This window comes from Cherax quadricarinatus, chromosome 20, assembly GCF_038502225.1.
Source record: "Cherax quadricarinatus isolate ZL_2023a chromosome 20, ASM3850222v1, whole genome shotgun sequence".
NCBI classification, from domain to species: Eukaryota; Metazoa; Arthropoda; class Malacostraca; order Decapoda; family Parastacidae; genus Cherax; species Cherax quadricarinatus.
Window position 1 is genome coordinate 10,023,178 of NC_091311.1, and position 12,721 is coordinate 10,035,898.

Here is a 12,721-nt window from a genome sequence, read left to right on the forward strand (position 1 = left end):
TCATCTCTACCTAACATAAACGTGGAAAATTTAAAGCCAAATGAATGTAGCATTCTCGAGTTATCAGAGAAAATCGAAATGTTGGAGGAAGAAAATAGAAGAATGAAAGTAAAGGAAAGAAAAAGAAAAAAGAGTCTTTTGCTGATCACGATTCGGGGATATTTAAAAGCCAGAGTTAATGCATGTTTTATATGTAATAATTAATCAGTGTTCTAGTCAAGAGACCACAAGCACGAAACATAAGCAACATATCTCTATTTCTCAGCTTTTTTTTTTTTTTTTTGAAAACATTGTTCTTCAGCAGTGTTCTTTGCCAAAACTCGATGTAAGTTAGTCAGCATCGGACGGAAGGGACTCCCCATAGCCAGTCCATACTTTCGAGCATTATATCTTCCATTAAGAAACAAATTTACAGTTAGTGATGCATATTTTAATTCAGTAATCGAGTCTGGTAGGGCATGTCATATTTTTCTAATAACTGAAAATAAAAAAAAAATAACTAATCTGATGGTGGTAGTCTGGTAAACTGGGTAGTTACATCAAAGCTTACTAACTTACAACCTTCAGTGTTAGGAATTTAACTAGCAGATACATCAAAGCTTACTAACTTTCAACCTTCAGTGTTAGGAATTTAAGTAGCAGTTACGTCAAAGCTTACTAACTTACAACCTTCAGTGTTAGGAATTTAACTAGCAGTTACATCAAAGCTTACTAACTTTCAACTTCAGTGTAAGGAATTTTACTAACAGTTACATCAAAGCTTACTAACTTACAATCCTCAGTGTACCATGTACCATGACCCATTCCTGCCTCCCTGTCAGGTATTCTCTGATCCATTGCAGTGCCCTTCCTGTTATATGTGACTGATCCTCCAGCTTCTGCACTAATCTCCTGTGAGGAACTGTGTCGAAGGTCGTCCTGCAGTCCAGGAAAATGCAATCATCCCACCCCTCTCTCTCGTTTCTTACTTATGTTACCTTGTCATAAAACTCCAGAAGGTTTGTGACACAGGATTTGCCTTCCATGAATCCGTGCTGATTGTTGTTAATAATCTTGTTTCGTTCCAGGTGCTCCACCACTCTCCTCCTGATAATCTTCTCCATGACTTTGCATACTATAAAACGTCAGAGACACTGGTCTGTAATTTAGTGCCGCATTTCTGTCTCCTTTCTTAAAAATGGGAACTACATTTGCGTTCTTCCATACATCAGGTAGTTGCCCAGTTTCAAGGGATGTATTGAAGATTGTGGTTAGTGGCACGCACAGCGGCCCTGCTCCTTCTCTAAGGACCCACGGGGTGATGTTGTCCGGTCCCATCGCTTTTGAGGTATCGAGGTCACTTAGCAGCTTTTGCACCTCCTCCTCCGTTGTTTGTATGTCATCCAACAATCGTTGGTACGTTCCCTGTTGGTGTTTCCCTCTGTGCTGTCTTCTCGGAGCCATTCCTGTCTCTACTGTAAATACTTTCTTAAATCTCCTGTTGAGCTCCTCGCATACCTCGTGATCGTTACTTGTGACTTCCCCACCTTCTTTCCTCAGCAAGATCACTTGGACTTTGACCGTTGTCTTCCTCCTGATGTGGCTGTACAGCAGTTTCGGGTCTGACTTGACTTTCGATGCTGTTATTTTCATACTGTTGCTGGGCCTCCCTCCTTACATGTGCATACTCGTTCCTGGCTCTTCGACTAATCTCCTTATTTTCCTGTGTTCTTCGCCTTCTATAATTTTTCCATGCTCTATTGCACTTGGTTTTTTCCTCCTTACACCGTCGGGTAAGCAGGGGCTCGTTCTGGTCTTCCCATTATTTCTATTGCCCTTGGGAACAAACCTTTCCTCTGCCTCCTTACAATTTGTTGTTACGAATTCCATCATTTCATTTACCGACTTTCCTACCAGTTCTCTGTTCCACTGAACCTCTTGCAGGAAGTTCCTCAAACCTATGTAGTCCCCCCTTTTATAGTCTGGCTTTTCCCATTCGTCTCCTGTTACCCTCTCCACTTGTAGCTCTACTATGTATTCAGAGCACAGAACCACGTGGTCACTAGCTCCTAGGGGTCTCTCATACGTGATGTCCTTAGTGTCTGAACTGATCAGGGTGAACACAAGGTCCAGTCTTGTTAGTTCATCCTCTCTCTCTCTCTGGTAGTATCCTTAACATGTTGATGTATGAGGTTTTCCAGTACCACATCCGTCATCTTGGCTCTCCATGTTTCAGAACCCCTGTGTGCTTCCAGGTTTTCCCAGTGGATCTCCCTGTGATTGAAATCGCCCATAACCAGTATCTTTGCTCTGCTCGAGTGAGCTCTTCTTGCCACCTCAGCCAGTGTGTCTGTCATTGCTCTGTTACTCTCTTCATATTCCTCTCTTGGCCTCCTGCAGTTCTGTGGTGGATTATACATCACTTCAATGACTACCTTGTGCTCCCCAGACTGAAGTGTACCCCCTCTGCCCTTTCCTCAGGATCTGATATCCTGGTGGGAAGATTGCATCTGTTATTGTCTCAGTGAGTTTCGTTTCTGTGACTGCTATGATGTCTGGGGACTTCTCATTGATTCTCTCATGCCACTCCTCATATTTGTTTCTTTATGTCATCCACATTCGTGTACCAAACTTTTAACTTCTGTTCCAAAAATGTGGTCCTAGGGAGATATTGGGGTGGGGAGAGCAGGAGCCCTGGTGGGGGCATATGGGTTTGTGTGTGTGTGTGTGTGTGTGTGTATGTGTGTGTGTGTGTGTGTGTGTGTGTGTGTGTGTGTGTGTGTGTGTGTGTGTGTGTGTGTGTGTGTGTGTGTGTGTGTGTGTGTGTGTGTGTGTGTATACTCACCTAATTACGGTTGCGGGGGTCGAGTGTGTGAGAGACAGAGATAGATAGATAGAGAGATAGATAGATAGATAGATAGATAGAGAGAGAGAGAGAGAGAGAGAGAGAGAGAGAGGAGAGAGAGAGAGAGAGGAGAGAGGAGAGAGAGAGAGAGAGAGAGAGAGAGAGAGAGAGAGAGAGAGAGAGAGAGAGAGAGAGAGAGAGAGGAGAGAGAGAGAGAGAGAGAGAGGAGAGAGAGAGAGAGAGAGGAGAGAGGAGAGAGAGAGAGAGAGAGAGAGAGAGAGAGAGAGAGAGAGAGAGAGAGAGAGAGAGAGAGAGAGAGAGAGAGAGAGAGAATAAGAGAGAGAGAGAAAGAGAATAAGAGAGAGAGAGAAAGAGAATAAGAGAGAGATAGAGAGAGAGAGTCTCTGTATCTGTGATTGAATTAAACAGCAAAAACGTCAAAATATTTCCGTCAGAAGTGCGGTTATCAACAAATACATCAGCGAGGTGTTCCGGCTCGTTGCACAATACAGAATTATCACCATAAACTCGGCCCGCAGCGCTGGACGAGATGATAACTCGCAATAATTATCACAAGCGACCCGTGTTGCTGCTGGAAAAAAAAACACGCAGTACGATGTCCAATAATCAAGCTGTTGATAATGTTGTTGCATCCACGTTAATAATATTCTGTTCTGTTTTTTCTCGTCTGTGCTCCAACCGTCATTATTAAATCATTGTAGATTAAACAATGACGTACATCTGCTATTTCTCTCTGCCAAGACAATATATATATATATATATATATATATATTATTATCACACCGGCCGATTCCCACCAAGGCAGGGTGGCCCGAAAAAGAAAAACTTTCACCATCATTCACTCCATCACTGTCTTGCCAGAAGGGTGCTTTACACTACAGTTTTTAAACTGCAACATTAACACCCCTCCTTCAGAGTGCAGGCACTGTACTTCCCATCTCCAGGACTCAAGTCCGGCCTGCCGGTTTCCCTGAATCCCTTCATAAATGTTACTTTGCTCACACTCCAACAGCACGTCAAGTATTAAAAACCATTTGTCTCCATTCACTCCTATCAAACACGCTCACGCATGCCTGCTGGAAGTCCAAGCCCCTCGCACACAAAACCTCCTTTACCCCCTCCCTCCAACCCTTCCTAGGCCGACCCCTACCCCGCCTTCCTTCCACTACAGACTGATACACTCTTGAAGTCATTCTGTTTCGCTCCATTCTCTCTACATGTCCGAACCACCTCAACAACCCTTCCTCAGCCCTCTGGACAACAGTTTTGGTAATCCCGCACCTCCTCCTAACTTCCAAACTACGAATTCTCTGCATTATATTCACACCACACATTGCCCTCAGACATGACATCTCCACTGCCTCCAGCCTTCTCCTCGTTGCAACATTCATCACCCACGATTCACACCCATATAAGAGCGTTGGTAAAACTATACTCTCATACATTCCCCTCTTTGCCTCCAAGGACAAAGTTCTTTGTCTCCACAGACTCCTAAGTGCACCACTCACTCTTTTTCCCTCATCAATTCTATGATTCACCTCATCTTTCATAGACCCATCCGCTGACACGTCCACTCCCAAATATCTGAATACGTTCACCTCCTCCATACTCTCTCCCTCCAATCTGATATTCAATCTTTCATCACCTAATCTTTTTGTTATCCTCATAACCTTACTCTTTCCTGTATTCACCTTTAATTTTCTTCTTTTGCACACTCTACCAAATTCATCCACCAATCTCTGCAACTTCTCTTCAGAATCTCCCAAGAGCACAGTGTCATCAGCAAAGAGCAGCTGTGACAACTCCCACTTTGTGTGTGATTCTTTATCTTTTAACTCCACGCCTCTTGCCAAGACCCTCGCATTTACTTCTCTTACAACCCCATCTATAAATATATTAAACAACCACGGTGACATCACACATCCTTGTCTAAGGCCTACTTTTACTGGGAAAAAATTTCCCTCTTTCCTACATACTCTAACTTGAGCCTCACTATCCTCGTAAAAACTCTTCACTGCTTTCAGTAACCTACCTCCTACACCATACACTTGCAACATCTGCCACATTGCCCCCCTATCCACCCTGTCATACGCCTTTTCCAAATCCATAAATGCCACAAAGACCTCTTTAGCCTTATCTAAATACTGTTCACTTATATGTTTCACTGTAAACACTGTAAACACTGTAAACACTGTAAACACCCTACCTTTCCTAAAGCCTCCTTGTTCATCTGCTATCCTATTCTCCGTCTTACTCTTAATTCTTTCAATTATAACTCTACCATACACTTTACCAGGTACACTCAACAGACTTATCCCCCTATAATTTTTGCACTCTCTTTTATCCCCTTTGCCTTTATACAAAGGAACTATGCATGCTCTCTGCCAATCCCTAGGTACCTTACCCTCTTCCATACATTTATTAAATAATTGCACCAACCACTCCAAAACTATATCCCCACCTGCTTTTAACATTTCTATCTTTATCCCATCAATCCCGGCTGCCTTACCCCCTTTCATTTTACCTACTGCCTCACGAACTTCCCCCACACTCACAACTGGCTCTTCCTCACTCCTACAAGATGTTATTCCTCCTTGCCCTATTCACGAAATCACAGCTTCCCTATCTTCATCAACATTTAACAATTCCTCAAAATATTCCTTCCATCTTCCCAACACCTCTAACTCTCCATTTAATAACTCTCCTCTCCTATTTTTAACTGACAAATCCATTTGTTCTCTAGGCTTTCTTAACTTGTTAATCTCACTCCAAAACTTTTTCTTATTTTCAACAAAATTTGTTGATAACATCTCACCCACTCTCTCATTTGCTCTCTTTTTACATTGCTTCACCACTCTCTTAACTTCTCTCTTTTTCTCCATATACTCTTCCCTCCTTGCATCACTTCTACTTTGTAAAAACTTCTCATATGCTAACTTTTTCTCCCTTACTACTCTCTTTACATCATCATTCCACCAATCGCTCCTCTTCCCTCCTGCACCCACTTTCCTGTAACCACAAACTTCTGCTGAACACTCTAACACTACATTTTTAAACCTACCCCATACCTCTTCGACCCCATTGCCTATGCTCTCATTAGCCCATCTATCCTCCAATAGCTGTTTATATCTTACCCTAACTGCCTCCTCTTTTAGTTTATAAACCTTCACCTCTCTCTTCCCTGATGCTTCTATTCTCCTTGTATCCCATCTACCTTTTACTCTCAGTGTAGCTACAACTAGAAAGTGATCTGATATATCTGTGGCCCCTCTATAAACATGTACATCCTGAAGTCTACTCAACAGTCTTTTATCTACCAATACATAATCCAACAAACTACTGTCATTTCGCCCTACATCATATCGTGTATACTTATTTATCCTCTTTTTCTTAAAATATGTATTACCTATAACTAAACCCCTTTCTATACAAAGTTCAATCAAAGGGCTCCCATTATCATTTACACCTGGCACCCCAAACTTACCTACCACACCCTCTCTACTCCTTGACTAGTCGCAATGTTGTTATTGATATATATATATATATATATATATATATATATATATATATATATATATATATATATATATATATATATATATATATATATATATATATATATATATATATATATATATATATATATATATATATATATCAATAACAACATTGCGACTAGTCAAGGAGTCGAACCCATGCTGCTTTGGCCTGCCTCATGGTACGTGAAAACTCATGACGTCTTAAGCCACGGGATCACACAATCCTTAAGAGTAGCGCATCCAGCAGAACTGAATGTTGTACTCGCTACCCAAGGACATACGGTGGTGTGGATGTCTCTAGGCTAATTTCATTCTACTCCCTGTTTGGTGTACTAGTACAAAGAGCATTATTTTATATTATTGTACCCCACCATGAGGCAGACCAGAGTAGCATGGGTTATTATGATGATTATTATTATTAAAGATTCGCCGGTATTTCTCCCGGCCCGGGCCTTTTCCAAGTTGTGGCCCGGCCTTGGCTCCCTGTCTAGGGAGTGTCTGAGACCTAAGTCTCCCATGGGTGGAGGCACAAGTATCCCCTCATCTTTGGGACCAACAGTCCCCAGGCCTAGCTTCTCATAGGAAGAAGCTAGGGGGCTAATGGGAATGACAGTCTTGTGAGCTGCAAGCACAGGCTCAGGCACCTACCCTGCCCTAGAAGGGCTAGGCATGGTGTCGATCAGCATGGGTTCGACTCCTAACTAGTCGCAGTGTTGTTATTGATCAATATCACTTGTTCTTGGGTACAATAATATGAAATATAATTATGCTCCTTTCGTACCTAAATATTTAATTGCTATAATATTAGAATGTTTGAAGGTACACAAATTTCATGGATAAAAAATTTTCATCAGGTCTAGTGGTTCAGTCGGAAAGAAATGTAGAATGGAAGTTTAACGAATAACACTTTATTAAGTGATAAAGTTTTGACAAAATCGACCGGTAACTTTCTTAATTTATCCTAACTTTTAAACATGCCCTTTAACCTCACCTTTTCTGGATTATATTTTGACTCGCAGTCTAGTGTTTTAATGCTCTCATTTCTGCAGCATACCTTTTTTTTTGTAGTCACTTTGGATTTTGATAGGGAAATTAACCATCTGATTTTAGCCATGTATAATAAACCTTATTACTATATTTAACATTTCGTAAATATTCTATATTCCGGAAATATTTTAAATTATTATTATTATAATCAAGGGGGAAGCGCTAAACCCGGAGGATTATACAGCGCCTGGGGGGTGTGGGGTGTGGAAGGCATTCAGGCTTAATTCGGGGAACTGGAGCACAGATCCAATTCCCTAAATCAAGAGCCCCTCACCAACATCAAGGAACCTTCCTTGAGGGGGAAATATTTTAAAGGTGTTGATTTCTGCTATTTCTGGTGTTGTAGGTTGTACAAAATTGAAGTAACTATCGTGGATTGAAGAAGTCACATCTGATACGGTGTCCTGTAGATCGATGGCTAGCGTACTTACCTCCTACACTGAGGTCCGGGATCGAACCCCCAGTACGTGTTTCCGCAAGACATCTGCTGTCCATGTTCACCCATCAGTATAAAATGGGTACCTGGGTGTCAGTCGACTGGTGTGGGTCGCATCCTGGGACAAAACTGACCTAATCTGCCGAAATGCTCAGCATAACAAGCGGTTTTCTGTATAGTAGTATGTCAATGATGTCAGCTATGGTCTGTATACCTTGTACTTGCAGAAATAAAGAGATTATTATTATTATTATTATTATTATTATTATTATTATTATTATTAATCCGCACCTTGGACATGATCTTCAGCCCTAGCTGGATTATTATCAAGTTGTGAGATTGTAATGTTCCAAGATGGACCGAAACGCTGTCTAGTTTTGTCTCCAAACTGTGGGCTAGTTGTAAATATTTTTGTTGTTCTTGCTCCCTTGGCTTGTGTCTCTCAGCAGTCAAGCAGTTGACTGAGTAACTCCCTCTTCCGGAAAAATACTTCTTTCACTTCAGTTATTTAATGATATTTTGACTTATATTTATATTATGTAACTTAAATCAGCTGATATTACATTACGTTATATGACTTCAAGTGGCCTGGGGGGAAAATCTGTTATTCTTCACACTTTCACACGTCTCCGTGCGTCATCAGGAGCTATGCTATGTTGCAAGAGTAGCAACAAAAGATTTGTGGAAAAGTTTTCTCGGAGTAAGTTTTCGTGAGACACCAGCCAGCTTCTGTTAAAAAAAAACTGGCTGGTGTCACCACTCAAACTTCGAGTAGATGCATGAAGTTGCGCTCCAGGGAAACTCTGTTTGATCACTCAAATAAAATTATTTCTTTGACATGGCTCATGCTGACTCACGAAATCGTAATAACACGATTGCAAGCAAACCATGGGAGGGGTGGGGTTCGAACTCATGGCAAGTGAGTCGTAAAACTCTAGGACAGTGCATAAACCACTGGGTCAGCTGGTTACAATAAGATCCATCCAACTAGAGTTCGTCACGGCCACATTGGCAGGAGATTAATCTGCAAAACTTTTATTGGTGGTCACAGTGGGACCCATGCTAACCTCCCTATGGTGTATAAATATACCTAGATGGCTGAATCTTATTGTAGCCAGCAAACCCAGTGGCTTCTGCTCTGTCCTGGAATTTCATGACTCACTTTCCGTGAGTTCGATCCCGACCCGTACTGTATTTTGACAGCTCATTCTCTGTACGAAATATCATTATCTCTGGACAAAGTGCAATACGTCCTTACAATATAAATAATCTCCTCTCCACTGCCACCATTTCTCTCATTCGATAGTTGGCTGGTTCTTCGGAGAACCAACTTTGGCGTCATACTCTTCAAGAACAATTACGAACTTTTAACAAGTGCGCATCTAACACAAAAAGAAAATTCACGGTTCTCTATTTTCTCACACGATCTTTTTCTTACCTCGTATTATCTGCTCGCTGCTGTTTATTAGATTCGTGGCACGAATAGCGCTTAATTAGTCTAAACTGGGCTTCCGTCGGAGTTTAATCAAGGATGGGAAGCGGTGATTGGCTGTTGAGAGGTTCCAACACAGGTACCAGCCACCTCTCCTAGGGTGGAAAGTCCCCACACATTATGCGAAATTTGTTGCTTTCATCTGAGTGTGAAATTTCAGTTTGCTTAACCAAACTCTTAAGTAGTAAAGGGCCATGGTTGTTGGTGTTTACGACTAGTTATGTTTATACTTGGACCATTTACAAAGTTACACATTGTGACTTTGTAAATGGTCCAAGTCGGACTGAAACGTCGTCGTAATCTCCTCTCTTCTATGTGGGGGTTATCTGTATATCGTTCCAGTCAGGGTATTGTGCCTTTTTTTTTTGTTATTTACTAGTTATGTTTTGCTGGGGATAAACTGCCTGGGACATCTGGGAGAGAAACAGGGAGAAGTGAAGTTAAATAATCATGTGGGAGAGAGAGGACGTGTGTAACGGAGTGGGATGAGACGTGCTGAACGATTCACACATCTCTATGTATCCGGTATGATAAAAGTAGTAGTAGTAGGACAAGAATTAGTAGTAGAAGTCATAGTAGTAGTAGTCATAGTAGCAGTAGTAGTAGTAGTAGAAGTGGCAATAATAGTAGTCTTTGTAGTAGAGTAATTGCAGTTGTAGTAGAGAAAGAATTATTATTATTATTATTATTATTATTATTATTATTATTATTATTATTATTATTATTATTATGATTATGATTATGATTATTATTATTATTATTATTATTATTATTATTATTAGTAGTAGTAGTAGTAGTAGTAGTAGTAGTAGTAGTAGTAGTAGTAGTAGTAGTAGAAGTAGTAGTAGTAATAGAAGTCGTCGTAGTACTACCAATAGTAACACCATTCATGACGCTAGTTAGAGCAGTAATAGTAGTAATAGTTGTTGTAGCACTATTTATAGTAATAGTAGTCATAGTGGCTGTAGCACTAATAATAGTAGTACCTGTAGTACTTGTTACAGTATAGTAGTATTAGTAGTAGCACCAGAATTCCTAGGAGCATTAGTAGTAGCAGCTGATCATTAATAGTAATAGTACAAGCAGAAGTAACAGAGTTAGTGATTGCTAAAGTACCAGTAACACTCGCACATACACGGGTTTATAAACTGTCACATATTTCACGATGAGTTAAACCTGTGTGGGCCATTCAGTGCCAGAGGTTCTCCGTAAATTCAAGTTGTTTGTAATCGTCTAAAAGTCAACAAATTCAAACATATATCAACAACCGTTAGGGTCAAAAAACCAGACTTTTTATAGAATTCATTAAACAGGAACGACATATAATTAGGTAACTTTAAATATAATATCTATCCACCCTGTTTTGAAATATAGACGCATTATTATTATCTATAATTTCATATGGTAATTTGTTTTATATCTTTATAATAGGTCAACGAAAAATATCTTTCCCTTCGTTGGAATAAAATACATAATTTACTTCCGTTTCTTAAATCATTGTTGCTCTATAAGTCTTCTGTTGTTTTAATGGTTTTACTGTTCCTTGACAACGCGATAAACCACGGAAGCGCATGAAATATTATTATTTTTAACTATGGTAATATGACATTCGTTATCATGTGCCATAACAGACATCTTGCAATTATTCAGACTTTTAGTCGTAAAATACAGTCGATTGATAATGAATATCAAAATACTGTATAATACCGACAAGTTGATGAGACATATAGGCAACATTTAGGCTTCTTTATTTCGAAACGTTTCGCCTACACAGTAGGCTTCTTCAGTCGAGTACAGAGCAGTAGAGATGTGAAGACGATGTAATCAGTCCATCACCCTTGAAGATGCAAATTTGAGGTTGTCAGTCCCTCATCTTCAAGGGTGATGGACTGAGTACATCGTCTTCACGTCTCTACTGCTCCTGCCTACTTTCTGTACTCTACTGAAGAAGCCTACTGTGTAGACGATAAGTTTCGGAATAAAGATGCCTAAATGTTGCCTATGTGTCGATTTATAATGTTTAAAGTAGTTACCCCTCCCGTTCATTATTATTCACCCCTTCTCCCATTAAAAGAGCGACACCCATATTAAAAGAGTATTCCCTTCTCCCATTAAAAGAGCGACACTCCATATTAAAAGAGTAACCCTTTCCCCCATTAAAAGAGACAGCCCCTCATTTAAAGAGTGATTCCCTTATCTCATTAACGAATAACCCGATTAAAGAGAAAACTAGTTACCTCATTAAAGAGAAACCTCAACTCTTATTAGGGAGTAACTCTCCCTTACTTCATTTAAATAGTAACTCTCCACTCCTCGTTAAAAGTTTAACTACTTCCCCTCATTCAAAGAATAACTCCATACCCTTTCCCTCATTAGCACCGTAGTTCCCTAACATCGTAATAAATGTAATCGTATCCCCTCACTGAGAAAGTAGTCCTCTCCCCCTCAATAAAAGGATACTTTCCCCTCTCTATTCCCTCTCTAATTCCATTTCTCCTCAATAGAAGAATGCCATCAAATCTATTATCTGTTATTTATAACAAAAAGTCTTTTACTTAATAAAATGTAAATAACAGAGTATTCTGTCTTCTCCTTATTTGAAGTGAAACACTTTATTAGAAGAGGAACCCCTCTTCTTTTTTATATGGCTTACAGCTCACAAGACTGTCATTCCCAGTAACCCCCTTGGGGCGGGGATGGCAGACCAGGGAGGTCTAGTTTCTAGGCCTGGGTACAGTTGATCCTTAAGATGAGGGGGTACTTGTGCCTCCTCCCATGGGAGACTTAGGTCTCAAACACTTCCTAGAGAGGGAGATAAGGCCGGGCTACCACTTGGAAAAGGCCCGGACCGGGAGAATACCGGTGAATCTTTAATAATAATAATAATTCTTTTTTATTAAGAGAGGAAGCCCCTTTAAAAGGGGAAGCCCCTTTAAAAGAGGAAGCCCCTTTAAAAGAGGAAGCCCCTTTAAAAGAGGAAGCCTCTATAAAAATGGAAGCCCCTTTAAAAGAGGAAGTCCCTTTAAAAGAGGAAGTCCCTTTAAAAGAGGAAGCCTCTATAAAAGTGGAAGCCCCTTTAAAAGACGAAGTCCCTTTAAAAGAGGAAGTCCCTTTAAAAGAGGAAATCCCTTTAAAAGAGGAAGCCCCTTTAAAAGAGGAAGCACCTTTAAAAGAGGAAGCCCGTTTAAAAGAGGAAGCCCCTTTAAAAGAGGAAGCCCCTTTAAAAGAGGAAGCCCCTTTAAAAGAGGAAGCCCCTTTAAAAGAGGAAGCCCCTTTAAAAGAGGAAGCCCCTTTAAAAGTGGAAGTCCCTTTAAAAGAAGAAGTCCCTTTAAAAGAGGAAGCCCCTTTAAAAGAGGAAGCCC